Source organism: Phyllobates terribilis, unplaced genomic scaffold (genome assembly GCF_046119375.1).
Source record: "Phyllobates terribilis strain yellow unplaced genomic scaffold, ASM4611937v1 Scaffold_38__1_contigs__length_12584779, whole genome shotgun sequence".
NCBI classification, from domain to species: Eukaryota; Metazoa; Chordata; class Amphibia; order Anura; family Dendrobatidae; genus Phyllobates; species Phyllobates terribilis.
This window is the reverse complement of record NW_027362798.1, coordinates 2,105,709-2,133,228: the sequence shown is the minus strand read 5'-3', so window position 1 is coordinate 2,133,228 and position 27,520 is coordinate 2,105,709. Positions and strand designations below refer to the sequence as shown.

General features: G+C 45.5%; 13 non-coding genes and 1 pseudogene across 13 annotated transcripts; all 14 read right to left on the bottom strand.

The window, feature by feature from the left end:
- Nucleotides 1-647: 647 nt before the first annotated feature.
- On the bottom strand, nucleotides 648-838 carry LOC141183886 (U2 spliceosomal RNA). Its single transcript, XR_012258696.1, has one exon. It is a non-coding gene; the product is annotated as a U2 spliceosomal RNA (small nuclear RNA).
- A 1,115-nt stretch (nucleotides 839-1,953) lies between these two features.
- On the bottom strand, nucleotides 1,954-2,144 carry LOC141183709 (U2 spliceosomal RNA). The gene has a single exon (XR_012258536.1). It is a non-coding gene; the product is annotated as a U2 spliceosomal RNA (small nuclear RNA).
- A 1,115-nt stretch (nucleotides 2,145-3,259) lies between these two features.
- Nucleotides 3,260-3,450, bottom strand: LOC141183885 (U2 spliceosomal RNA). The gene has a single exon (XR_012258695.1). It is a non-coding gene; the product is annotated as a U2 spliceosomal RNA (small nuclear RNA).
- Nucleotides 3,451-4,565: 1,115 nt separating this feature from the next.
- Nucleotides 4,566-4,756, bottom strand: LOC141183884 (U2 spliceosomal RNA). The gene has a single exon (XR_012258694.1). It is a non-coding gene; the product is annotated as a U2 spliceosomal RNA (small nuclear RNA).
- Nucleotides 4,757-5,871: 1,115 nt separating this feature from the next.
- LOC141183883 (U2 spliceosomal RNA) lies at nucleotides 5,872-6,062 on the bottom strand. The gene has a single exon (XR_012258693.1). It is a non-coding gene; the product is annotated as a U2 spliceosomal RNA (small nuclear RNA).
- A 1,115-nt stretch (nucleotides 6,063-7,177) lies between these two features.
- LOC141183289 (U2 spliceosomal RNA) lies at nucleotides 7,178-7,370 on the bottom strand. Its single transcript, XR_012258280.1, has one exon. It is a non-coding gene; the product is annotated as a U2 spliceosomal RNA (small nuclear RNA).
- A 5,561-nt stretch (nucleotides 7,371-12,931) lies between these two features.
- LOC141183486 (U2 spliceosomal RNA) lies at nucleotides 12,932-13,011 on the bottom strand (annotated as a pseudogene).
- Nucleotides 13,012-14,126: 1,115 nt separating this feature from the next.
- On the bottom strand, nucleotides 14,127-14,317 carry LOC141183882 (U2 spliceosomal RNA). The gene has a single exon (XR_012258692.1). It is a non-coding gene; the product is annotated as a U2 spliceosomal RNA (small nuclear RNA).
- Nucleotides 14,318-15,435: 1,118 nt separating this feature from the next.
- Nucleotides 15,436-15,626, bottom strand: LOC141183134 (U2 spliceosomal RNA). Its single transcript, XR_012258140.1, has one exon. It is a non-coding gene; the product is annotated as a U2 spliceosomal RNA (small nuclear RNA).
- A 1,115-nt stretch (nucleotides 15,627-16,741) lies between these two features.
- Nucleotides 16,742-16,932, bottom strand: LOC141183879 (U2 spliceosomal RNA). Its single transcript, XR_012258690.1, has one exon. It is a non-coding gene; the product is annotated as a U2 spliceosomal RNA (small nuclear RNA).
- A 1,115-nt stretch (nucleotides 16,933-18,047) lies between these two features.
- Nucleotides 18,048-18,247, bottom strand: LOC141183371 (U2 spliceosomal RNA). The gene has a single exon (XR_012258342.1). It is a non-coding gene; the product is annotated as a U2 spliceosomal RNA (small nuclear RNA).
- Nucleotides 18,248-24,534: 6,287 nt separating this feature from the next.
- On the bottom strand, nucleotides 24,535-24,725 carry LOC141183251 (U2 spliceosomal RNA). Its single transcript, XR_012258246.1, has one exon. It is a non-coding gene; the product is annotated as a U2 spliceosomal RNA (small nuclear RNA).
- Nucleotides 24,726-25,840: 1,115 nt separating this feature from the next.
- LOC141183878 (U2 spliceosomal RNA) lies at nucleotides 25,841-26,031 on the bottom strand. Its single transcript, XR_012258689.1, has one exon. It is a non-coding gene; the product is annotated as a U2 spliceosomal RNA (small nuclear RNA).
- Nucleotides 26,032-27,146: 1,115 nt separating this feature from the next.
- LOC141183877 (U2 spliceosomal RNA) lies at nucleotides 27,147-27,337 on the bottom strand. The gene has a single exon (XR_012258688.1). It is a non-coding gene; the product is annotated as a U2 spliceosomal RNA (small nuclear RNA).
- Between the last annotated feature and the right edge of the window lie 183 nt (nucleotides 27,338-27,520).

Below are 27,520 nucleotides of genomic sequence, written 5' to 3'. Positions count from 1 at the left end.
CTGGCTGAATGTCGCTGAGAAGCTCACAGAGACCGCCATAAGCAACAGTTTAACAGAATGCCACAGACTAATCAACCAAACTTTTTGGGTTGGGTTCTCTTTTATAGTCTGCAGGCATTAAATGAAAGAAGTCAGTGTTCCAGCAGAAGGAGACAACGTTTCAGAAAAGGCATTGTAGCAAACCAAAAAAGAAATTTTAAGCGCAGCAGAGTAACCAGCGCACATACCTGTTAGCTCAGGTGAGTTTAAAAGGCTGCTGTTGATAACAAGGGCATTTGCTAAATAGATGGTGTGTGTGCAACAATATACTGAAAGGTCAATTATATTGTGCAGCTTATCTCACCACCTGTAGTTATTTAGGTGAAAGCTCCAAAATGCTTGCCTAATATGTCTGTTTATCCAAAAGGAAGTAAAAAGGGAGAGCTAGAAAGATAGCATTGCATCACATTACATGGCAATGCAATGCACAGTTGCTGAAGTTGAACCAAAATGAGCTTGTAATCTGGCTTCTGCAACTTTGAACATGAAAAATCCAATGAGGAGAAGAAAAGCAAAGCCAAAGAGTCCATCCCAAAATCCGACAAACAAGCAAAATGAACAAAAAACATTGAATTCAATTCTTTCTGATTTTAGAAACTGCATTAAAGAAGGGGTGCACCGGTCCTGGAGATACTGCAATACCAGGTCAATGCGTGGAGTGGACAGAGCAAGCTCTTTTTCCATCTCCCTGTTCTAAAAATCCATTTAATATATGGTCCCCAGATAGGGGACGTATCAGATATTAAACTGATAAGAACAGATACTACACTTGATCTTAGCCAAAAGGCCGAGAAGCGATAACCAGAATTGGTTTCAAACTACGGAGCCACCCAAGGATCCTGAAAAGTCCATTTGTGGAGATGAGCTCCTGGACTCCCGTTAAGAAGACATGTTGTCAACCTCTAGATCCCTTACATGCCTGCACTTTTCGGCTTGCTGCTGCTGCAATCCACGCGTTTTAGATCTGCATAACTCCACCTCTATAAACACAGCACCTTCACCCCCTGCTGTTCCCACCCGCCTCAACACCGTTGGAAGGGAGGAGAACCAATTAAGGCGGGGGGTGGGGTGGAACGAGCAGCTGTCTACCCTTAGCAGGAGGGCTCCTGATTACATACCTCTCCTGCTGCTGCTGCTGCTGGCTGTCCAGCAGCAGACTGAAGGTGGCTGCTGCTGTGCACAGGTATATAAAGGCTCAGAGCCTATTATGACACGCGCAGCCAGCGTTCCATTGCCACATTCCATCTACTGCAGGCAGGATACCTGGCTGGCTGAATGTCGCTGAGAAGCTCACAGAGACCGCCATAAGCAACAGTTTAACAGAATGCCACAGACTAATCAACCAAACTTTTTGGGTTGGGTTCTCTTTTATAGTCTGCAGGCATTAAATGAAAGAAGTCAGTGTTCCAGCAGAAGGAGACAACGTTTCAGAAAAGGCATTGTAGCAAACCAAAAAATAAATTTTAAGCGCAGCAGAGTAACCAGCGCACATACCTGTTAGCTCAGGTGAGTTTAAAAGGCTGCTGTTGATAACAAGGGCATTTGCTAAATAGATGGTGTGTGTGCAACAATATACTGAAAGGTCAATTATATTGTGCAGCTTATCTCACCACCTGTAGTTATTTAGGTGAAAGCTCCAAAATGCTTGCCTAATATGTCTGTTTATCCAAAAGGAAGTAAAAAGGGAGAGCTAGAAAGATAGCATTGCATCACATTACATGGCAATGCAATGCACAGTTGCTGAAGTTGAACCAAAATGAGCTTGTAATCTGGCTTCTGCAACTTTGAACATGAAAAATCCAATGAGGAGAAGAAAAGCAAAGCCAAAGAGTCCATCCCAACGTCCGACAAACAAGCAAAATGAACAAAAAACATTGAATTCAATTCTTTCTGATTTTAGAAACTGCATTAAAGAAGGGGTGCACCGGTCCTGGAGATACTGCAATACCAGGTCAATGCGTGGAGTGGATAGAGCAAGCTCTTTTTCCATCTCCCTGTTCTAAAAATCCATTTAATATATGGTCCCCAGATAGGGGACGTATCAGATATTAAACTGATAAGAACAGATACTACACTTGATCTTAGCCAAAAGGCCGAGAAGCGATAACCAGAATTGGTTTCAAACTACGGAGCCACCCAAGGATCCTGAAAAGTCCATTTGTGGAGATGAGCTCCTGGACTCCCGTTAAGAAGACATGTTGTCAACCTCTAGATCCCTTACATGCCTGCACTTTTCGGCTTGCTGCTGCTGCAATCCACGCGTTTTAGATCTGCATAACTCCACCTCTTTAAACACAGCACCTTCACCCCCTGCTGTTCCCACCCGCCTCAACACCGTTGGAAGGGAGGAGAACCAATTAAGGCGGGGGGTGGGGTGGAACGAGCAGCTGTCTACCCTTAGCAGGAGGGCTCCTGATTACATACCTCTCCTGCTGCTGCTGCTGCTGGCTGTCCAGCAGCAGACTGAAGGTGGCTGCTGCTGTGCACAGGTATATAAAGGCTCAGAGCCTATTATGACACGCGCAGCCAGCGTTCCATTGCCACATTCCATCTACTGCAGGCAGGATACCTGGCTGGCTGAATGTCGCTGAGAAGCTCACAGAGACCGCCATAAGCAACAGTTTAACAGAATGCCACAGACTAATCAACCAAACTTTTTGGGTTGGGTTCTCTTTTATAGTCTGCAGGCATTAAATGAAAGAAGTCAGTGTTCCAGCAGAAGGAGACAACGTTTCAGAAAAGGCATTGTAGCAAACCAAAAAAGAAATTTTAAGCGCAGCAGAGTAACCAGCGCACATACCTGTTAGCTCAGGTGAGTTTAAAAGGCTGCTGTTGATAACAAGGGCATTTGCTAAATAGATGGTGTGTGTGCAACAATATACTGAAAGGTCAATTATATTGTGCAGCTTATCTCACCACCTGTAGTTATTTAGGTGAAAGCTCCAAAATGCTTGCCTAATATGTCTGTTTATCCAAAAGGAAGTAAAAAGGGAGAGCTAGAAAGATAGCATTGCATCACATTACATGGCAATGCAATGCACAGTTGCTGAAGTTGAACCAAAATGAGCTTGTAATCTGGCTTCTGCAACTTTGAACATGAAAAATCCAATGAGGAGAAGAAAAGCAAAGCCAAAGAGTCCATCCCAAAATCCGACAAACAAGCAAAATGAACAAAAAACATTGAATTCAATTCTTTCTGATTTTAGAAACTGCATTAAAGAAGGGGTGCACCGGTCCTGGAGATACTGCAATACCAGGTCAATGCGTGGAGTGGACAGAGCAAGCTCTTTTTCCATCTCCCTGTTCTAAAAATCCATTTAATATATGGTCCCCAGATAGGGGACGTATCAGATATTAAACTGATAAGAACAGATACTACACTTGATCTTAGCCAAAAGGCCGAGAAGCGATAACCAGAATTGGTTTCAAACTACGGAGCCACCCAAGGATCCTGAAAAGTCCATTTGTGGAGATGAGCTCCTGGACTCCCGTTAAGAAGACATGTTGTCAACCTCTAGATCCCTTACATGCCTGCACTTTTCGGCTTGCTGCTGCTGCAATCCACGCGTTTTAGATCTGCATAACTCCACCTCTTTAAACACAGCACCTTCACCCCCTGCTGTTCCCACCCGCCTCAACACCGTTGGAAGGGAGGAGAACCAATTAAGGCGGGGGGTGGGGTGGAACGAGCAGCTGTCTACCCTTAGCAGGAGGGCTCCTGATTACATACCTCTCCTGCTGCTGCTGCTGCTGGCTGTCCAGCAGCAGACTGAAGGTGGCTGCTGCTGTGCACAGGTATATAAAGGCTCAGAGCCTATTATGACACGCGCAGCCAGCGTTCCATTGCCACATTCCATCTACTGCAGGCAGGATACCTGGCTGGCTGAATGTCGCTGAGAAGCTCACAGAGACCGCCATAAGCAACAGTTTAACAGAATGCCACAGACTAATCAACCAAACTTTTTGGGTTGGGTTCTCTTTTATAGTCTGCAGGCATTAAATGAAAGAAGTCAGTGTTCCAGCAGAAGGAGACAACGTTTCAGAAAAGGCATTGTAGCAAACCAAAAAAGAAATTTTAAGCGCAGCAGAGTAACCAGCGCACATACCTGTTAGCTCAGGTGAGTTTAAAAGGCTGCTGTTGATAACAAGGGCATTTGCTAAATAGATGGTGTGTGTGCAACAATATACTGAAAGGTCAATTATATTGTGCAGCTTATCTCACCACCTGTAGTTATTTAGGTGAAAGCTCCAAAATGCTTGCCTAATATGTCTGTTTATCCAAAAGGAAGTAAAAAGGGAGAGCTAGAAAGATAGCATTGCATCACATTACATGGCAATGCAATGCACAGTTGCTGAAGTTGAACCAAAATGAGCTTGTAATCTGGCTTCTGCAACTTTGAACATGAAAAATCCAATGAGGAGAAGAAAAGCAAAGCCAAAGAGTCCATCCCAAAATCCGACAAACAAGCAAAATGAACAAAAAACATTGAATTCAATTCTTTCTGATTTTAGAAACTGCATTAAAGAAGGGGTGCACCGGTCCTGGAGATACTGCAATACCAGGTCAATGCGTGGAGTGGACAGAGCAAGCTCTTTTTCCATCTCCCTGTTCTAAAAATCCATTTAATATATGGTCCCCAGATAGGGGACGTATCAGATATTAAACTGATAAGAACAGATACTACACTTGATCTTAGCCAAAAGGCCGAGAAGCGATAACCAGAATTGGTTTCAAACTACGGAGCCACCCAAGGATCCTGAAAAGTCCATTTGTGGAGATGAGCTCCTGGACTCCCGTTAAGAAGACATGTTGTCAACCTCTAGATCCCTTACATGCCTGCACTTTTCGGCTTGCTGCTGCTGCAATCCACGCGTTTTAGATCTGCATAACTCCACCTCTTTAAACACAGCACCTTCACCCCCTGCTGTTCCCACCCGCCTCAACACCGTTGGAAGGGAGGAGAACCAATTAAGGCGGGGGGTGGGGTGGAACGAGCAGCTGTCTACCCTTAGCAGGAGGGCTCCTGATTACATACCTCTCCTGCTGCTGCTGCTGCTGGCTGTCCAGCAGCAGACTGAAGGTGGCTGCTGCTGTGCACAGGTATATAAAGGCTCAGAGCCTATTATGACACGCGCAGCCAGCGTTCCATTGCCACATTCCATCTACTGCAGGCAGGATACCTGGCTGGCTGAATGTCGCTGAGAAGCTCACAGAGACCGCCATAAGCAACAGTTTAACAGAATGCCACAGACTAATCAACCAAACTTTTTGGGTTGGGTTCTCTTTTATAGTCTGCAGGCATTAAATGAAAGAAGTCAGTGTTCCAGCAGAAGGAGACAACGTTTCAGAAAAGGCATTGTAGCAAACCAAAAAAGAAATTTTAAGCGCAGCAGAGTAACCAGCGCACATACCTGTTAGCTCAGGTGAGTTTAAAAGGCTGCTGTTGATAACAAGGGCATTTGCTAAATAGATGGTGTGTGTGCAACAATATACTGAAAGGTCAATTATATTGTGCAGCTTATCTCACCACCTGTAGTTATTTAGGTGAAAGCTCCAAAATGCTTGCCTAATATGTCTGTTTATCCAAAAGGAAGTAAAAAGGGAGAGCTAGAAAGATAGCATTGCATCACATTACATGGCAATGCAATGCACAGTTGCTGAAGTTGAACCAAAATGAGCTTGTAATCTGGCTTCTGCAACTTTGAACATGAAAAATCCAATGAGGAGAAGAAAAGCAAAGCCAAAGAGTCCATCCCAAAATCCGACAAACAAGCAAAATGAACAAAAAACATTGAATTCAATTCTTTCTGATTTTAGAAACTGCATTAAAGAAGGGGTGCACCGGTCCTGGAGATACTGCAATACCAGGTCAATGCGTGGAGTGGACAGAGCAAGCTCTTTTTCCATCTCCCTGTTCTAAAAATCCATTTAATATATGGTCCCCAGATAGGGGACGTATCAGATATTAAACTGATAAGAACAGATACTACACTTGATCTTAGCCAAAAGGCCGAGAAGCGATAACCAGAATTGGTTTCAAACTACGGAGCCACCCAAGGATCCTGAAAAGTCCATTTGTGGAGATGAGCTCCTGGACTCCCGTTAAGAAGACATGTTGTCAACCTCTAGATCCCTTACATGCCTGCACTTTTCGGCTTGCTGCTGCTGCAATCCACGCGTTTTAGATCTGCATAACTCCACCTCTTTAAACACAGCACCTTCACCCCCTGCTGTTCCCACCCGCCTCAACACCGTTGGAAGGGAGGAGAACCAATTAAGGCGGGGGGTGGGGTGGAACGAGCAGCTGTCTACCCTTAGCAGGAGGGCTCCTGATTACATACCTCTCCTGCTGCTGCTGCTGCTGGCTGTCCAGCAGCAGACTGAAGGTGGCTGCTGCTGTGCACAGGTATATAAAGGCTCAGAGCCTATTATGACACGCGCAGCCAGCGTTCCATTGCCACATTCCATCTACTGCAGGCAGGATACCTGGCTGGCTGAATGTCGCTGAGAAGCTCACAGAGACCGCCATAAGCAACAGTTTAACAGAATGCCACAGACTAATCAACCAAACTTTTTGGGTTGGGTTCTCTTTTATAGTCTGCAGGCATTAAATGAAAGAAGTCAGTGTTCCAGCAGAAGGAGACAACGTTTCAGAAAAGGCATTGTAGCAAACCAAAAAAGAAATTTTAAGCGCAGCAGCGTAACCAGCGCACATACCTGTTAGCTCAGGTGAGTTTAAAAGGCTGCTGTTGATAACAAGGGCATTTGCTAAATAGATGGTGTGTGTGCAACAATATACTGAAAGGTCAATTATATTGTGCAGCTTATCTCACCACCTGTAGTTATTTAGGTGAAAGCTCCAAAATGCTTGCCTAATATGTCTGTTTATCCAAAAGGAAGTAAAAAGGGAGAGCTAGAAAGATAGCATTGCATCACATTACATGGCAATGCAATGCACAGTTGCTGAAGTTGAACCAAAATGAGCTTGTAATCTGGCTTCTGCAACTTTGAACATGAAAAATCCAATGAGGAGAAGAAAAGCAAAGCCAAAGAGTCCATCCCAAAATCCGACAAACAAGCAAAATGAACAAAAAACATTGAATTCAATTCTTTCTGATTTTAGAAACTGCATTAAAGAAGGGGTGCACCGGTCCTGGAGATACTGCAATACCAGGTCAATGCGTGGAGTGGACAGAGCAAGCTCTTTTTCCATCTCCCTGTTCTAAAAATCCATTTAATATATGGTCCCCAGATAGGGGACGTATCAGATATTAAACTGATAAGAACAGATTTTTTGATTGAATATATCTTTTATTAGCACAAAAAATAAGTTAACAGACAGTGTACAGTGCCGCAGCCCAGTACACACAGAATTCTACATCATATTTACATAGCATGAGGATACGACGCACTAACTAGACACATCACACCCCTATGCTACACAAAACACTCAATCTGAAAGAAAAAGCATGTCAATCAATACAGTACGACGAACCGTGATAAGGGATGGGGATTGGGAAAAAGGGGATGGGGAGGGGAAAATCACAGGCCCGAAGCTTTATTGAAAGACAAGACACATAAGGGGAGAGGGGGAGGAGGGGTTTAGTCCTCGTCCTCGTCCTCCGGATCGTCCATGATGGAATAGTCTCTGAGCAGGCTGTGGATCAGCCTGCGGCAGTCCTGGATGGACATCCTCTCCCTCCTCAAGATGAGCCGGTTCCTGGCGACCCAAACGGCATCCTTGAAGCAGTTCATAAGGCGCCAAGCCTCCTGGATGGCTCCGACGGTATGAACCCCAGGGAAGAGTCCGTAAAGCACAGAATGGTGCGATAGGCTCGCCCTGGGGACAGAGTTCCTCAGGTCGTCCTCAAGTGCAGTCAATAGGCGCTGTGCAAATCCGCAGTCCCAAAAAGTGTGCAAAGATGTTTCCTCCACGAAGGGGCACCTTGGGCAGTACCGGGTCTTGCACAGGTTCCGGGCATGCATGAATGACCGGACGGGCAGTCCGCCCTGAATCGCCATCCACGACAAGTCCTTGTGCCCGTTGGTCAGCCTGTCAGACGACACATTTGTCCACACAGTCTCCAGCGTGTCCTGGTGAAGTCCTGTGATGTTCTCCACGTCATCCTTGGCTCTGATTAGCTTGTGGATAGTTTTGGGCTTCCACAAGTCGGGCTTGAGTCCCTCCAGTTGATGCTCCCCCACAAATCGAACGACGTCTCCGTAGAACCATGGCGTCGTCCAGTTGTAGGGGAAGGAGCTGTCCCACTTGTCCCAGCCGAGTCGCCTCCAAAGAGGAAGCAGGAAGAAGCGAGACATGGACCTGCCCGCGGAGCCATTCTTGACTTGCAAAGTCCGGCGGACACAATCACACACAAAAGAGGATCGCAGGAGGGTGGGGATATCTGGAACGCCCTTCCCACCCTTGCGAGGCTCCTTGTACATGACGGCCCGCCTGACTCTGTCCATCTTGGATCCCCAGACAAAGTGAAACACTGTCCTGGTAATGGCCCTGCACACAGTGACGTGTGGGGGCCAGGCCTGCGCCGTGTACTGCAAGACGGGCAGGACCTCATTACGCAGGACGAGTGCCTTACCCTCACAAGTGAGGTGTCTGAGGCTCCAGAGTCCGATCCGTTGCTTCACCTTGGCCAAGCGTTCTTCCAGGACTTGAGGGCCGCTCCTTCCTTCCCGAACCAGACTCCCAGCACCTTGAGGAAATCCGGTTGAATGTTGAAGGGGAAGGGGGCGGAGGAGGCCGGCTGCCAATCCCCGAAGAGCATGGCTTCCGACTTCCTGCAGTTGACTTTGGCCCCTGAAGCCCGGCCGAACCTCTCACACGTCTGGACGAGGGCGTCGACTGAACCACGATCAGCGCAGAAGACGGTGACGTCGTCCATGTAGAGCGAGCACTTGACCTCGTGTCGTCCCGGACCCGGTGCGGTGATCCCTCTGATCTCTCCATTCTGCCGGATAGCCTCTGCGAAGAGTTCTATAACACAAACAAAAAGAAGAGGTGATAGAGGGCAGCCTTGTCTGACCCCAGAGAGGACAGGGAAGGGGTCAGTCTTCCAGCCGTTCACCAACACCGAGCTGTGGATATCAAAATACATCAGACGGACATACGAACAAAACATGTTACCCAAACCTAACCGGTGCAGAGCTCGGCCCATGAACTCGTGGGAAACCCGGTCGAAGGCCTTCTCCTGATCCAAGGAGACCAGGGCCGCGTGTGCGCGGCGGACCTTGATGTACTCGACCGTGTCCCGCACGAGAGCGAGGCTGTCTGCGATGCGACGTCCAGGGATGCCGCAGGTCTGGTCCGGGTGGATGATCTGTCCGATGACCGTCTTAAGTCGTGTCGCCATCGTCTTGGCCAGGATCTTGTAGTCCACGTTGAGCAGAGTGATGGGACGCCAATTCCTCAGGTCGCACCTCTCTCCCTTCCGCTTGTACAGGATCGTGACCATTCCTTCCCTCAAAGATGGAGGCATTCTACCCTCCACCACCATCTCCTCGTACAGGTCCAACAGGTCCGGACAGATGAGGTCTCCCAGCGCTACATAGAGCTCCGCTGGAAGACCATCACTGCCCGGGGTCCTGCCGGTCCTAAAGGATTTAGCGGCAGAGAGCAATTCGCCCACCATCAGAGGTTTGTCCAAGGCTGCCGTGCCTGCAGGATCAAGATGGTTAGTGATACCTGACAGGAACTTATCAGCAGCGTCGGGGTCGGTAGTCTTGTGGGAGTAGAGTTCGCTGTAGAAGTCGCTGACGACCCTCATCACGTCCTCCTTCCCACGTCGCATGTTTCCGCTCTCGTCTCGCAGCTCGTTCAGGGGCGTGTGACCGGCATGAAGTTTCCTGAAAAAGAATGAGTTACATTTCTCACCCTTCTCCAGATTCTCCACTTTGGAACGGAAGATGATTCGCTTGGACTCCTCCTCAAAGTGCCTTTTCAGGCTCTTCTTGGTCTCCTCCAGCTCCTCCCTCACGTCCCAGCCGCAGTGAAGAAGGTCCTGCAGCGACCGCAGCTCGCGCTGCAGCCCTCTGAAGTCCCTCCTCTTCTCACACTCCTGTTGTCGACCCTTGGCCTGAAAGAAACAGCGAAACTCAAGTTTAACATATTCCCACCAATCAGAGACTGTTTGGAAGCTACCCTTGTAGGACTGCCACATTGTGTAGGCTGCTCTCAGCTCCTCCACGACTTCATCCTGAGCCAGCAGAGCACAATTCAGCTTCCAGGAGCCGGGGCCGGACGGAAAACCGTCGCCGAGGACACCTTGTAAGTGAATGGCTCTGTGGTCGGAGAAGAAGCAGGAGACCATCGAGTGCCTACTCTGCCTGACTGCCCGAGAGGTGAACACAAAGTCAATCCTGGAGCGGAGTGAGCCATCGGGTCGGCTCCACGAATAGTTCGTGGAGCCTCTCCCCATGGAGCCCACCACGTCCTGAAGAGAGGCCTCGGTTACCATCTCGATGAGCAGCTTGGACGTGATGTCCAACTTGGCAGATGTGCCAGAACTACGACCGTCCTCCTCGATGGGGCAGTTGAAATCCCCGGCCATCACTAAGGTCCTGGTGGTGGCAAGCTGAAGCCGCAGGGTCTGGAAAAGCTCCAAACGCTCATTCTTCAGTGGGGACGCATACACGTTGATGAACCTGACAGGTTCCCCCGCCCAGTTGCCATCTACAACAAGAGCCCTGCCGCAGATGAGCTCCTGGACGGACTCAAGCGTGAATGCGCCCCCCCTGATCAGAATTGCGACCCCCGCAGACTTGCAGTCACCCCCACCGGACCAGTAGGATGGACCGTGGGACCACTCCCTGGCCAGATGTTTGAAGGACCTAGAGGAGGGAAGGGAACATTCCTGCAACATATAAACATCACACAACTGGGAAGTAAGGAAGGCATAAATAGTCTGACGTCTGAACTTGTCCTTGATGCTCCTGACATTAATGGAAAATAAGTTAATATTAGCCATCATGTAGGGAAAAAAGAAAAAGTTAGCGCAGGCAATACACCTTAGTTACCACTCCGGTCGGGTGGTCCCTCGTCGGTGTTGACTGCTGGTCACGGGATCACCAGCAGGCCCTCTTCCTCCATCTGGTCAAGCAGCGCGGCCTCAATCTCGGCGACCACCAGTTCCTCCTCTTCTGGCTCGGCCACCAGGGTCTCAACCATGTGCTCCATCTCTTCTGGCTCAGGGAGGGTATCCTCCTTTTCGCCTACGAAATCCAGAATCTTCTTTTTGGAGGATTCAGTAGCAGGGCTGTCCTCCACCTTCCTCTTTCCCCGGGTTGGAACTGGGGAGACAAGAAGGGGAAAATCCTCCTCGGAATAGATAGCGGCGGGTGGAGGAAAGGTTAATTCCACCGCTACCATGGTCTGAGGAGGGAGAGTGGCTGCCGGGGCAGGGGAAAGGACACCTGCTGAGGAGTAGGGGAAGGAGGAAGAGGAAGTGGAATCCTCAGCAGGGGTGGCCGGGGTGGGGGGGGATTGGACGGGGGTGGCAGGGGGAGGGATCGAGAGAGGGGTGACAGAACTCTTACCCTCCTTTGACTTTTTCTTCTGCTTCGGAGCTGCTGGGACCGTCACTGGGGCTTTGGCCACCGACTCCTTGACCGCTTTGGCCTTGGTCGTCTCGGCCTTGGCCGCTGGGGCCTTGGTCGTCGCGTCCTTGACCTTCACAGGCCTGGTCGTCGGGGCCTTGTCCTCCGTAGCTGGGGTCGTCGCAACCACCGATGCCCAGGATCTCTCACGCCTGGGGCAATCCTTGTACAGATGAGCCGCCAGCCCACACAGGTTGCAGGACGTCTTCTTCGGGCAGTCCTTCGAGCTGTGTCCCGTCACTCGACAAATCCTGCAGGCATCCTCCTTGCAGTCCTTCATCTCGTGGCCGTTCTTGCCGCATCTCCTGCAGTTCCGCGGCATGTCCGGGTAATAGATGAGGCCGTAGGAGTTGCCCAGGGAGAATGTCGGGGGCAGGTGCCGAAGTCCGTCTGAGTACGCCAGGTCCCTGTGAAGTCTAACGGTCACCGACCACTTACCTGTCCAGAAGCCGAGTCCATTCAGGATGTGAGAGGGTTCCTTCACAACCAAACAGAAGCGTCTCAGGAAGGTACAGATGTCTTGGCCTGGGGTGTGCGGGTTGCGCATGGAGACCGTGATCCTCCTTTCATCCCTCTGGATAGGGCAGCTACCTGTAAAGGCAGAGAAAGAATTATCCGGTCCTTTTGCGCTTACCATTTCCCAGAACCTCCTGCAGGTGTTCACAGTGGCGAAGGTGACGAAGAAGATCCCCGTCAAGAAGGTCTGGATGCTGAGGGTGTCCGACCTGGAGAAGCCTCGATCCAGCAGCATCTTCTGGCAGAACACGTCCGAGGACATGTCCGGCACCCTCCCATCCACTTCCTTCAGCTTCAGGGCCACCGTCTGCCGCATCCATGGCTCCAGGGCTGGAGCTTCGTGGCGGGGCTTCTGGGGTCCCTTCTGCTGGCCAGTCGTGGAGGCAGAGTCCTTGGGGTCAGAATCGGCTCCTGGCTGGGCCCTCCTGGCTGTCCCCAGCTCCAGGCTCTTCTTTTCGGCCTTCCTCGCAGCGCTTGCCATGGCTTTCCTCCTGCAGTTACTTCTTGGAGCTGGATCTGGAACTCTTCCCGGAATGGGTGGAGCTATGCAGATTCTTCTCCCGTCGTGTTCTGGACAAATTCCCCGAAAGGTCTTTGTCTCGATGATTTTCTTCCTCGAAGATTCCACAGGACAGCCCGATTCTTCTCCGAGTCTTCGTCTTCTTCTGGATTCTTTAGAGCTTCTTCCTCCCACCGATATCCGCCTTCGTTCTCTGATGTCAACTGGGCTCCGAAGCTCTTCTCCTTCCGAGTTCGATCGCTCTCATCAAGTGTAGATCGTAGCTCTTGTGTTCTTAAAAGAACAGATACTACACTTGATCTTAGCCAAAAGGCCGAGAAGCGATAACCAGAATTGGTTTCAAACTACGGAGCCACCCAAGGATCCTGAAAAGTCCATTTGTGGAGATGAGCTCCTGGACTCCCGTTAAGAAGACATGTTGTCAACCTCTAGATCCCTTACATGCCTGCACTTTTCGGCTTGCTGCTGCTGCAATCCACGCGTTTTAGATCTGCATAACTCCACCTCTTTAAACACAGCACCTTCACCCCCTGCTGTTCCCACCCGCCTCAACACCGTTGGAAGGGAGGAGAACCAATTAAGGCGGGGGGTGGGGTGGAACGAGCAGCTGTCTACCCTTAGCAGGAGGGCTCCTGATTACAAACCTCTCCTGCTGCTGCTGCTGCTGGCTGTCCAGCAGCAGACTGAAGGTGGCTGCTGCTGTGCACAGGTATATAAAGGCTCAGAGCCTATTATGACACGCGCAGCCAGCGTTCCATTGCCACATTCCATCTACTGCAGGCAGGATACCTGGCTGGCTGAATGTCGCTGAGAAGCTCACAGAGACCGCCATAAGCAACAGTTTAACAGAATGCCACAGACTAATCAACCAAACTTTTTGGGTTGGGTTCTCTTTTATAGTCTGCAGGCATTAAATGAAAGAAGTCAGTGTTCCAGCAGAAGGAGACAACGTTTCAGAAAAGGCATTGTAGCAAACCAAAAAAGAAATTTTAAGCGCAGCAGAGTAACCAGCGCACATACCTGTTAGCTCAGGTGAGTTTAAAAGGCTGCTGTTGATAACAAGGGCATTTGCTAAATAGATGGTGTGTGTGCAACAATATACTGAAAGGTCAATTATATTGTGCAACTTATCTCACCACCTGTAGTTATTTAGGTGAAAGCTCCAAAATGCTTGCCTAATATGTCTGTTTATCCAAAAGGAAGTAAAAAGGGAGAGCTAGAAAGATAGCATTGCATCACATTACATGGCAATGCAATGCACAGTTGCTGAAGTTGAACCAAAATGAGCTTGTAATCTGGCTTCTGCAACTTTGAACATGAAAAATCCAATGAGGAGAAGAAAAGCAAAGCCAAAGAGTCCATCCCAAAATCCGACAAACAAGCAAAATGAACAAAAAACATTGAATTCAATTCTTTCTGATTTTAGAAACTGCATTAAAGAAGGGGTGCACCGGTCCTGGAGATACTGCAATACCAGGTCAATGCGTGGAGTGGACAGAGCAAGCTCTTTTTCCATCTCCCTGTTCTAAAAATCCATTTAATATATGGTCCCCAGATAGGGGACGTATCAGATATTAAACTGATAAGAACAGATACTACACTTGATCTTAGCCAAAAGGCCGAGAAGCGATAACCAGAATTGGTTTCAAACTACGGAGCCACCCAAGGATCCTGAAAAGTCCATTTGTGGAGATGAGCTCCTGGACTCCCGTTAAGAAGACATGTTGTCAACCTCTAGATCCCTTACATGCCTGCACTTTTCGGCTTGCTGCTGCTGCAATCCACACGTTTTAGATCTGCATAACTCCACCTCTTTAAACACAGCACCTTCACCCCCTGCTGTTCCCACCCGCCTCAACACCGTTGGAGGGGAGGAGAACCAATTAAGGCGGGGGGTGGGGTGGAACGAGCAGCTGTCTACCCTTAGCAGGAGGGCTCCTGATTACATACATCTCCTGCTGCTGCTGCTGCTGCTGGCTGTCCAGCAGCAGACTGAAGGTGGCTGCTGCTGTGCACAGGTATATAAAGGCTCAGAGCCTATTATGACACGCGCAGCCAGCGTTCCATTGCCACATTCCATCTACTGCAGGCAGGATACCTGGCTGGCTGAATGTCGCTGAGAAGCTCACAGAGACCGCCATAAGCAACAGTTTAACAGAATGCCACAGACTAATCAACCAAACTTTTTGGGTTGGGTTCTCTTTTATAGTCTGCAGGCATTAAATGAAAGAAGTCAGTGTTCCAGCAGAAGGAGACAACGTTTCAGAAAAGGCATTGTAGCAAACCAAAAAAGAAATTTTAAGCGCAGCAGAGTAACCAGCGCACATACCTGTTAGCTCAGGTGAGTTTAAAAGGCTGCTGTTGATAACAAGGGCATTTGCTAAATAGATGGTGTGTGTGCAACAATATACTGAAAGGTCAATTATATTTTGCAGCTTATCTCACCACCTGTAGTTATTTAGGTGAAAGCTCCAAAATGCTTGCCTAATATGTCTGTTTATCCAAAAGGAAGTAAAAAGGGAGAGCTAGAAAGATAGCATTGCATCACATTACATGGCAATGCAATGCACAGTTGCTGAAGTTGAACCAAAATGAGCTTGTAATCTGGCTTCTGCAACTTTGAACATGAAAAATCCAATGAGGAGAAGAAAAGCAAAGCCAAAGAGTCCATCCCAACGTCCGACAAACAAGCAAAATGAACAAAAAACATTGAATTCAATTCTTTCTGATTTTAGAAACTGCATTAAAGAAGGGATGCACCGGTCCTGGAGATACTGCAATACCAGGTCAATGCGTGGAGTGGATAGAGCAAGCTCTTTTTCCATCTCCCTGTTCTAAAAATCCATTTAATATATGGTCCCCAGATAGGGGACGTATCAGATATTAAACTGATAAGAACAGATACTACACTTGATCTTAGCCAAAAGGCCGAGAAGCGATAACCAGAATTGGTTTCAAACTACGGAGCCACCCAAGGATCCTGAAAAGTCCATTTGTGGAGATGAGCTCCTGGACTCCCGTTAAGAAGACATGTTGTCAACCTCTAGATCCCTTACATGCCTGCACTTTTCGGCTTGCTGCTGCTGCAATCCACGCGTTTTAGATCTGCATAACTCCACCTCTTTAAACACAGCACCTTCACCCCCTGCTGTTCCCACCCGCCTCAACACCGTTGGAAGGGAGGAGAACCAATTAAGGCGGGGGGTGGGGTGGAACGAGCAGCTGTCTACCCTTAGCAGGAGGGCTCCTGATTACATACCTCTCCTGCTGCTGCTGCTGCTGGCTGTCCAGCAGCAGACTGAAGGTGGCTGCTGCTGTGCACAGGTATATAAAGGCTCAGAGCCTATTATGACACGCGCAGCCAGCGTTCCATTGCCACATTCCATCTACTGCAGGCAGGATACCTGGCTGGCTGAATGTCGCTGAGAAGCTCACAGAGACCGCCATAAGCAACAGTTTAACAGAATGCCACAGACTAATCAACCAAACTTTTTGGGTTGGGTTCTCTTTTATAGTCTGCAGGCATTAAATGAAAGAAGTCAGTGTTCCAGCAGAAGGAGACAACGTTTCAGAAAAGGCATTGTAGCAAACCAAAAAAGAAATTTTAAGCGCAGCAGAGTAACCAGCGCACATACCTGTTAGCTCAGGTGAGTTTAAAAGGCTGCTGTTGATAACAAGGGCATTTGCTAAATAGATGGTGTGTGTGCAACAATATACTGAAAGGTCAATTATATTGTGCAGCTTATCTCACCACCTGTAGTTATTTAGGTGAAAGCTCCAAAATGCTTGCCTAATATGTCTGTTTATCCAAAAGGAAGTAAAAAGGGAGAGCTAGAAAGATAGCATTGCATCACATTACATGGCAATGCAATGCACAGTTGCTGAAGTTGAACCAAAATGAGCTTGTAATCTGGCTTCTGCAACTTTGAACATGAAAAATCCAATGAGGAGAAGAAAAGCAAAGCCAAAGAGTCCATCCCAAAATCCGACAAACAAGCAAAATGAACAAAAAACATTGAATTCAATTCTTTCTGATTTTAGAAACTGCATTAAAGAAGGGGTGCACCGGTCCTGGAGATACTGCAATACCAGGTCAATGCGTGGAGTGGACAGAGCAAGCTCTTTTTCCATCTCCCTGTTCTAAAAATCCATTTAATATATGGTCCCCAGATAGGGGACGTATCAGATATTAAACTGATAAGAACAGATACTACACTTGATCTTAGCCAAAAGGCCGAGAAGCGATAACCAGAATTGGTTTCAAACTACGGAGCCACCCAAGGATCCTGAAAAGTCCATTTGTGGAGATGAGCTCCTGGACTCCCGTTAAGAAGACATGTTGTCAACCTCTAGATCCCTTACATGCCTGCACTTTTCGGCTTGCTGCTGCTGCAATCCACGCGTTTTAGATCTGCATAACTCCACCTCTTTAAACACAGCACCTTCACCCCCTGCTGTTCCCACCCGCCTCAACACCGTTGGAAGGGAGGAGAACCAATTAAGGCGGGGGGTGGGGTGGAACGAGCAGCTGTCTACCCTTAGCAGGAGGGCTCCTGATTACATACCTCTCCTGCTGCTGCTGCTGCTGGCTGTCCAGCAGCAGACTGAAGGTGGCTGCTGCTGTGCACAGGTATATAAAGGCTCAGAGCCTATTATGACACGCGCAGCCAGCGTTCCATTGCCACATTCCATCTACTGCAGGCAGGATACCTGGCTGGCTGAATGTCGCTGAGAAGCTCACAGAGACCGCCATAAGCAACAGTTTAACAGAATGCCACAGACTAATCAACCAAACTTTTTGGGTTGGGTTCTCTTTTATAGTCTGCAGGCATTAAATGAAAGAAGTCAGTGTTCCAGCAGAAGGAGACAACGTTTCAGAAAAGGCATTGTAGCAAACCAAAAAAGAAATTTTAAGCGCAGCAGAGTAACCAGCGCACATACCTGTTAGCTCAGGTGAGTTTAAAAGGCTGCTGTTGATAACAAGGGCATTTGCTAAATAGATGGTGTGTGTGCAACAATATACTGAAAGGTCAATTATATTGTGCAGCTTATCTCACCACCTGTAGTTATTTAGGTGAAAGCTCCAAAATGCTTGCCTAATGTGTCTGTTTATCCAAAAGGAAGTAAAAAGGGAGAGCTAGAAAGATAGCATTGCATCACATTACATGGCAATGCAATGCACAGTTGCTGAAGTTGAACCAAAATGAGCTTGTAATCTGGCTTCTGCAACTTTGAACATGAAAAATCCAATGAGGAGAAGAAAAGCAAAGCCAAAGAGTCCATCCCAAAATCCGACAAACAAGCAAAATGAACAAAAAACATTGAATTCAATTCTTTCTGATTTTAGAAACTGCATTAAAGAAGGGGTGCACCGGTCCTGGAGATACTGCAATACCAGGTCAATGCGTGGAGTGGACAGAGCAAGCTCTTTTTCCATCTCCCTGTTCTAAAAATCCATTTAATATATGGTCCCCAGATAGGGGACGTATCAGATATTAAACTGATAAGAACAGATTTTTTTTTTTTTTTTTTTTTTTTTCACTCAGATTTCGAAATTAAATGATTTATGTCTTTCATATTTCACAGAAATTAAGACTAAATCCAAGAAATCATCACCGTGAAACACAGAAAAGGTAAGTAGAAACATTTATATTAATACGAACTATTAATCCAAAATATTATTCCACTCCTTCTGCCTCCAGATTTTTTCTGCTTCTTCTATACCTACATCTTTCCTATCTTTCCAATAGTAGATAAATAAATAACTAAAGCTAAGTTTAATACAATCATTAACAGATAACATGGTCCTTTTAAACAATAAAATATTTCTACATTTCCATAAAGCCATTTTAACTACAGAAACAATTAGCCAAACCACTTTAAATTCTACATTTCTTATACCAATTCCATAAAATATTAAGTTAAAATCAAAAGACCTAAGACTACTTACAACTCCAACCAATGTACTTATCTTCCTCCAAACCCTTTGTGCAAAGTCGCAATTCCAAAAGATGTGTAAACACGTCTCGTCCTCTATACAACCATGCCTCGGACACTGAGAATTCCTTACCAACCCTCTCCTATGATTAAAATCTTTAGTTGGAAGACACTTCTTTATGATGCTCCATAATAAATCCTTTTGCTCATTTGCAATAAATGGCACATTAACCCGTAGCCAAATTTCTTTTGATAATTGTGATGAGAATTGGTCAACCGTACATGTATAACTTCTATTCTCCAAAAACTTTAAAATTTTCCTATGATTTGTTAGTATTTCACATCCCCCACTCATCAAGTTAAACTCTCTCATTATTCTTTCCAAAATTATATAATGTTCTGGAGGTAGCCATCTATGGGGTTTCTTCAGATCCATCACACACCATTTATATTTCCTTATAAAAAAACCGCAGTTATATGTTAAAATAGCTTTCAGATTCGATTCTTCGCCAACCAGAACATTAAAACACAAAGAGAGATATTTACAATATAAAAACCTTCTAATATCTGGGAAGTTCTTCCCTCCATCTTCTTTCTTCTTATACAACTCCTCCCTTCTAACCCTCTCCATCTTTGTACCCCAGAAAAAATTAAAACACTCCTTAATAATCTTCTTCATTACAGAGTCCGGTGGTATAAAAACAACGGCAACATATAAAATCAAGGGTAAAAGCACTTGTCTTATCACTAATATCTTCCCTTCCATCGACAAGCATCTTAGCTTCCACAGGCTGATCTTTTTTCTTACACGCTCCAAAAGTGATTCCCAATTCTTAATATTCCCACAATTTGATGAAAAGAATACCCCTAAAATTTTTATCTCTGGAACCACTAAAAGCCTACAAGCCCCATCCATCATAAAACCACCAATTGATAAAACCCCTGATTTTTCAAAGTTAACCTTAAAACCAGAAGCACCGCTGAACCATTCCGCTGTCCTTAAAACTCTGTTAAAACTTCTCATACTCCTCACAAATACTGTTACGTCGTCCATATATGCCACAAACTTAAGAGGTACATTATTATTTCCCGGTAGAAACACTCCATCCACCACCTTATCGTTTCTAATAGCACTTAAAAGAGGTTCTATCGCACATATGAATAAAATAGGAGACAAAGGGCAGCCCTGTTTAACGCCACAAGTTATCTTAATACTTCCAGATAAAAACCCGTTAACAGACACTTTACTAAAAGATAAATCATATAAACATTTAATACGATTAATAAACTCTTCCGGGCAACCAATTTTCTTTAAAACTTCAAATAAAAAACAATGTGATACTCTATCATATGCCTTTTCAAAATCTAATGTGATCAATGCTAGTTTTTGTGCCCTATCTTTAAAATCCCATATCACGTCCCTTACCAATAAAAGTGAATCTGTAATTTTTCTCCCAGGAACTGCGCATGATTGCTCCCCTCCAATTACCATAGATATTACCTTTTTTAAACGGTTTGCAAGTATTTTCGCATAAATTTTGTAGTCTGCATTAAGAAGAGTTATAGGTCTCCAATTCTTGATAAGACTCTTTTCCCCCTTTTTAAAAAGTAACACTATCAACCCTTCTGCCCATGACCCTGGAGTACAACATGAACACATTACATGATAAAATAACTCAAAAAAATCTTCTTTTAAAAAACTCCAAAAACACTTATAAAATTCTATAGGCAAACCGTCCATACCCGGGGTTTTAGAATTTGCAAAGGATTTGATTGTTTCCCATAATTCATTAATCGTAAAATCACTAATTAAAACCTCTTTCCCCTCCTCTGAAAAGGCATACTTTAGGTTATTCAAAAAATGATCCCTCAAAACGCCATCACTTTTTTTCTCTGAAAATAAATCACTATAAAATTCCTCCACCTTCTTAATCTTTCCTTCCAGTACAATTTCACCTTCCACATTTTCCATAAAGTCTTTTTTCCCAACAATTTTTTTAAAGAAGAATTTGGAGCATTTCTCATCTTCTTCCAAAACTCTCACTCTAGCATTAAAAATAATCTCTTTCCCTTTTTCATGTAAAATTTTTTGTATTTGACTTTTAACACACTCAATTTCTTCGTCAAAATTATTTCCATTATTCCTGAAAGTATAAAAACATTGTAACCTTGCATTCAACAACCGATATTGTTCTCTCTTCTCTCTGGCCATTCTTCTACCCACTTTAATAAAAAATACCTTAGTTTCTCTTTTAAAAAAATCCCACCACTCCAGAACATCTTTAAAACTCCTCCTCTTCAATCTCAGTTTTTTATAAAATGTACAAAACTCTAAAACTACTTCCTTGTCCTCTAACAGAGAAGTGTTTAGTTTCCAATGCGTGGATTTCCTGTTTTCTACATTATTACAATCAACAACACATCTTATTAATTTATGATCAGAGAAGCAGCTTAATTCGGATTTAAAAGAGTCACATTTAAAATGGGTAGATATAAAAAAATAGTCAATTGTAGAACTAGCACGATTACTCGACCATGTTAATTCTTCACCTTTGTTTCTCCCACAAGCAACCCATGCATCTTGCAAGTTACTAGCAGAAATAATACCATTTAAAACCGTAACGGAGCTGTCTTTTTTGCTATTCAGATGACAATTAAAATCTCCACTGACAATTATTGGTCCCGACCCAGTTAAAAACATCTGTAAAATTTCAAATAATTCTGTCCTTCTGCTTTTAACAGGATGGGCATAGACACAGAAGCATTTAATTATCAGATTAGATTTTTTGATCTCCACTTTTAGAATTCGACCCGGGTATATCTCCTCATAATCCACTATGTCCCAGTGTTGACTACATAAGAAACCAACTCCATCACTCTTATTTTCATTCCCACCTGAAAAAATAGCTTTTCCACACCAATGTTCTTTAAAAAAATCATAATCAACAGGTTTTCTTAGGTTACATTCCTGTAAAAAAATAAAGTCCAAATTTTCCAATCCTAAAAAATCATATAGAGCAACTCTTTTTTGTTCATTATTTAACCCCTGAACATTCAGGGAAGCAAATTGGATCATCCTGGTCTGTCATTCTTAGGGCATGCCCCATCACCCTCGTCTGAAGTAGAAAAATCTTGAATCTCCTGCTCATCTGAACTGGAGACTACAATGTCCTTTGCTACATCTACTTTTTCTATAGCTTTCACTTTCCCTCCACCTAGTATATTCACCTCTCCAACTTCTTCTACCCTTCTTTTCAGAACTCTATCCGAACAGTCCATCTGGACCTGAGTACACGACTGACCACCGGACTGAGACCCAGAAGGTAACGGCTCCACCAGAGGTAAAGTTTTCTGCATGATTCCCACTTTACTTGCCGGCGGGAATTTCTGTATAATTTTACCCAATTCAAATAACACAGAATGTCTCTTCCCCTCTTCTTCCTTTTTTTGTTCTTTCTTCTGTTCCTTTCCCTTCTGCTCTTCTATCTTCTGCTCTTCTTTCTTCTGATCTTCTTTCTTCTCATCTTCTTTCTTCTTTTCTTCTCTCTTCTGTTCTTCTCTCTTCCTCACTTCCTTTTCAGTCTCCACCCGACTCTTCTCCTCTTTATTCTGTTTATATTCCTCTTCCATTTTCTTGAACCTCTGTGCCTTCTTCTTCTCCTTTTCCACCTTTTCTTTCTCCTTCCTTTCATTCTCCATCCTCAGATCCTCCTCCTCATTCCTTGTTCCTTCCATGTCCTCATCAGCTTTTCCTTGTTGCTGACTTCCAGGCACGGTATCCATCTCTTCATCGCCCTTCTGATTCCTCTTTGCAGGGCAATCTTCCTCCTGATGTCCAGCTCCTGGACATTCTGAACACTTTTTGCAACCATTGTCATTATGGCCATATATTCGACATTTTCTACAATATTCAGGCATCCCCGCAAAAAATAAATACCCACGGCTACGGTTTATAAAAACGACCGGCGGGGGCCTCAGTACACCACCCTCTACATCAGGATCTTTTTTGAAAGCCACCAAATAAGTTCTTTTCCCATTCCATACCCCAAATTGTGTTTTTCCTCTTCCCTTCTCAATCACCTTCTCACAGTAAGTACTAAGAAAACACAGGACCTCCTGATCAGAAATGAAAGGGCTGAACATGTGGACTGTCAAGAGTCTAAATGAAAATTGAAACGAGGGGATTACTTTAACCCCCTCGAACAGCGCATTCTCCTTATTAATTTCATAAAGAGAAAATACCCGTTCACACTGGGAACTTCTCATTAAAGTAACGTCATGGAAGCCCCTTGAAAAGAAACTTTGAAAACAATAATATTCGTCTTTTTCAATTTTCAAAAAGCTGCAAATCTTCTCATAGACAAAAGTCGCATCCTTCTCTTGCCTATGACCAGGAGACACCACAAACCTAATTGTGTCCTTAAGCGGGTATTCCTCATGAAAATAGTCATTGGGATTTCCCCCTTGATCAGTCCTCCTACCTCCAGTATTCCTCCTGGACTCCATATTCTCTTCTTTCTTTCTTTCCACAGATAACACCAGGAAAAAAATGAAGAAAAACACCTCCTAGGATCGCCAAACGTCTCTGGATTCCGACCTCCTCTCCGACCGTCCACCACTACACAAAGAAAAGACCGTCCACCAGCGATAAAAGGGTATTCCCAGCTTTGGTCCACCACTCCCAATAGCAGCAATTGGGTAAACCCAAAAGGCCGAGAGCAGCAACCTCCACACAGGTCACCTTTAGCCCAATGACAGGATCCACTACAGATCGTGCCAAAAGGCCGAGAAGCGATAACCAGAATTGGTTTCAAACTACGGAGCCACCCAAGGATCCTGAAAAGTCCATTTGTGGAGATGAGCTCCTGGACTCCCGTTAAGAAGACATGTTGTCAACCTCTAGATCCCTTACATGCCTGCACTTTTCGGCTTGCTGCTGCTGCAATCCACACGTTTTAGATCTGCATAACTCCACCTCTTTAAACACAGCACCTTCACCCCCTGCTGTTCCCACCCGCCTCAACACCGTTGGAAGGGAGGAGAACCAATTAAGGCGGGGGGTGGGGTGGAACGAGCAGCTGTCTACCCTTAGCAGGAGGGCTCCTGATTACATACCTCTCCTGCTGCTGCTGCTGCTGGCTGTCCAGCAGCAGACTGAAGGTGGCTGCTGCTGTGCACAGGTATATAAAGGCTCAGAGCCTATTATGACACGCGCAGCCAGCGTTCCATTGCCACATTCCATCTACTGCAGGCAGGATACCTGGCTGGCTGAATGTCGCTGAGAAGCTCACAGAGACCGCCATAAGCAACAGTTTAACAGAATGCCACAGACTAATCAACCAAACTTTTTGGGTTGGGTTCTCTTTTATAGTCTGCAGGCATTAAATGAAAGAAGTCAGTGTTCCAGCAGAAGGAGACAACGTTTCAGAAAAGGCATTGTAGCAAACCAAAAAAGAAATTTTAAGCGCAGCAGAGTAACCAGCGCACATACCTGTTAGCTCAGGTGAGTTTAAAAGGCTGCTGTTGATAACAAGGGCATTTGCTAAATAGATGGTGTGTGTGCAACAATATACTGAAAGGTCAATTATATTGTGCAGCTTATCTCACCACCTGTAGTTATTTAGGTGAAAGCTCCAAAATGCTTGCCTAATATGTCTGTTTATCCAAAAGGAAGTAAAAAGGGAGAGCTAGAAAGATAGCATTGCATCACATTACATGGCAATGCAATGCACAGTTGCTGAAGTTGAACCAAAATGAGCTTGTAATCTGGCTTCTGCAACTTTGAACATGAAAAATCCAATGAGGAGAAGAAAAGCAAAGCCAAAGAGTCCACCCCAAAATCCGACAAACAAGCAAAATGAACAAAAAACATTGAATTCAATTCTTTCTGATTTTAGAAACTGCATTAAAGAAGGGGTGCACCGGTCCTGGAGATACTGCAATACCAGGTCAATGCGTGGAGTGGACAGAGTAAGCTCTTTTTCCATCTCCCTGTTCTAAAAATCCATTTAATATATGGTCCCCAGATAGGGGACGTATCAGATATTAAACTGATAAGAACAGATACTACACTTGATCTTAGCCAAAAGGCCGAGAAGCGATAACCAGAATCGGTTTCAAACTACGGAGCCACCCAAGGATCCTGAAAAGTCCATTTGTGGAGATGAGCTCCTGGACTCCCGTTAAGAAGACATGTTGTCAACTTCTAGATCCCTTACATGCCTGCACTTTTCGGCTTGCTGCTGCTGCAATCCACGCGTTTTAGATCTGCATAACTCCACCTCTTTAAACACAGCACCTTCACCCCCTGCTGTTCCCACCCGCCTCAACACCGTTGGAAGGGAGGAGAACCAATTAAGGCGGGGGGTGGGGTGGAACGAGCAGCTGTCTACCCTTAGCAGGAGGGCTCCTGATTACATACCTCTCCTGCTGCTGCTGCTGCTGGCTGTCCAGCAGCAGACTGAAGGTGGCTGCTGCTGTGCACAGGTATATAAAGGCTCAGAGCCTATTATGACACGCGCAGCCAGCGTTCCATTGCCACATTCCATCTACTGCAGGCAGGATACCTGGCTGGCTGAATGTCGCTGAGAAGCTCACAGAGACCGCCATAAGCAACAGTTTAACAGAATGCCACAGACTAATCAACCAAACTTTTTGGGTTGGGTTCTCTTTTATAGTCTGCAGGCATTAAATGAAAGAAGTCAGTGTTCCAGCAGAAGGAGACAACGTTTCAGAAAAGGCATTGTAGCAAACCAAAAAAGAAATTTTAAGCGCAGCAGAGTAACCAGCGCACATACCTGTTAGCACAGGTGAGTTTAAAAGGCTGCTGTTGATAACAAGGGCATTTGCTAAATAGATGGTGTGTGTGCAACAATATACTGAAAGGTCAATTATATTGTGCAGCTTATCTCACCACCTGTAGTTATTTAGGTGAAAGCTCCAAAATGCTTGCCTAATATGTCTGTTTATCCAAAAGGAAGTAAAAAGGGAGAGCTAGAAAGATAGCATTGCATCACATTACATGGCAATGCAATGCACAGTTGCTGAAGTTGAACCAAAATGAGCTTGTAATCTGGCTTCTGCAACTTTGAACATGAAAAATCCAATGAGGAGAAGAAAAGCAAAGCCAAAGAGTCCATCCCAAAATCCGACAAACAAGCAAAATGAACAAAAAACATTGAATTCAATTCTTTCTGATTTTAGAAACTGCATTAAAGAAGGGGTGCACCGGTCCTGGAGATACTGCAATACCAGGTCAATGCGTGGAGTGGACAGAGCAAGCTCTTTTTCCATCTCCCTGTTCTAAAAATCCATTTAATATATGGTCCCCAGATAGGGGACGTATCAGATATTAAACTGATAAGAACAGATACTACACTTGATCTTAGCCAAAAGGCCGAGAAGCGATAACCAGAATTGGTTTCAAACTACGGAGCCACCCAAGGATCCTGAAAAGTCCATTTGTGGAGATGAGCTCCTGGACTCCCGTTAAGAAGACATGTTGTCAACCTCTAGATCCCTTACATGCCTGCACTTTTCGGCTTGCTGCTGCTGCAATCCACGCGTTTTAGATCTGCATAACTCCACCTCTTTAAACACAGCACCTTCACCCCCTGCTGTTCCCACCCGCCTCAACACCGTTGGAAGGGAGGAGAACCAATTAAGGCGGGGGGTGGGGTGGAACGAGCAGCTCTCTACCCTTAGCAGGAGGGCTCCTGATTACATACCTCTCCTGCTGCTGCTGCTGCTGGCTGTCCAGCAGCAGACTGAAGGTGGCTGCTGCTGTGCACAGGTATATAAAGGCTCAGAGCCTATTATGACACGCGCAGCCAGCGTTCCATTGCCACATTCCATCTACTGCAGGCAGGATACCTGGCTGGCTGAATGTCGCTGAGAAGCTCACAGAGACCGCCATAAGCAACAGTTTAACAGAATGCCACAGACTAATCAACCAAACTTTTTGGGTTGGGTTCTCTTTTATAGTCTGCAGGCATTAAATGAAAGAAGTCAGTGTTCCAGCAGAAGGAGACAACGTTTCAGAAAAGGCATTGTAGCAAACCAAAAAAGAAATTTTAAGCGCAGCAGAGTAACCAGCGCACATACCTGTTAGCTCAGGTGAGTTTAAAAGGCTGCTGTTGATAACAAGGGCATTTGCTAAATAGATGGTGTGTGTGCAACAATATACTGAAAGGTCAATTATATTGTGCAGCTTATCTCACCACCTGTAGTTATTTAGGTGAAAGCTCCAAAATGCTTGCCTAATATGTCTGTTTATCCAAAAGGAAGTAAAAAGGGAGAGCTAGAAAGATAGCATTGCATCACATTACATGGCAATGCAATGCACAGTTGCTGAAGTTGAACCAAAATGAGCTTGTAATCTGGCTTCTGCAACTTTGAACATGAAAAATCCAATGAGGAGAAGAAAAGCAAAGCCAAAGAGTCCATCCCAAAATCCGACAAACAAGCAAAATGAACAAAAAACATTGAATTCAATTCTTTCTGATTTTAGAAACTGCATTAAAGAAGGGGTGCACCGGTCCTGGAGATACTGCAATACCAGGTCAATGCGTGGAGTGGACAGAGCAAGCTCTTTTTCCATCTCCCTGTTCTAAAAATCCATTTAATATATGGTCCCCAGATAGGGGACGTATCAGATATTAAACTGATAAGAACAGATACTACACTTGATCTTAGCCAAAAGGCCGAGAAGCGATAACCAGAATTGGTTTCAAACTACGGAGCCACCCAAGGATCCTGAAAAGTCCATTTGTGGAGATGAGCTCCTGGACTCCCGTTAAGAAGACATGTTGTCAACCTCTAGATCCCTTACATGCCTGCACTTTTCGGCTTGCTGCTGCTGCAATCCACGCGTTTTAGATCTGCATAACTCCACCTCT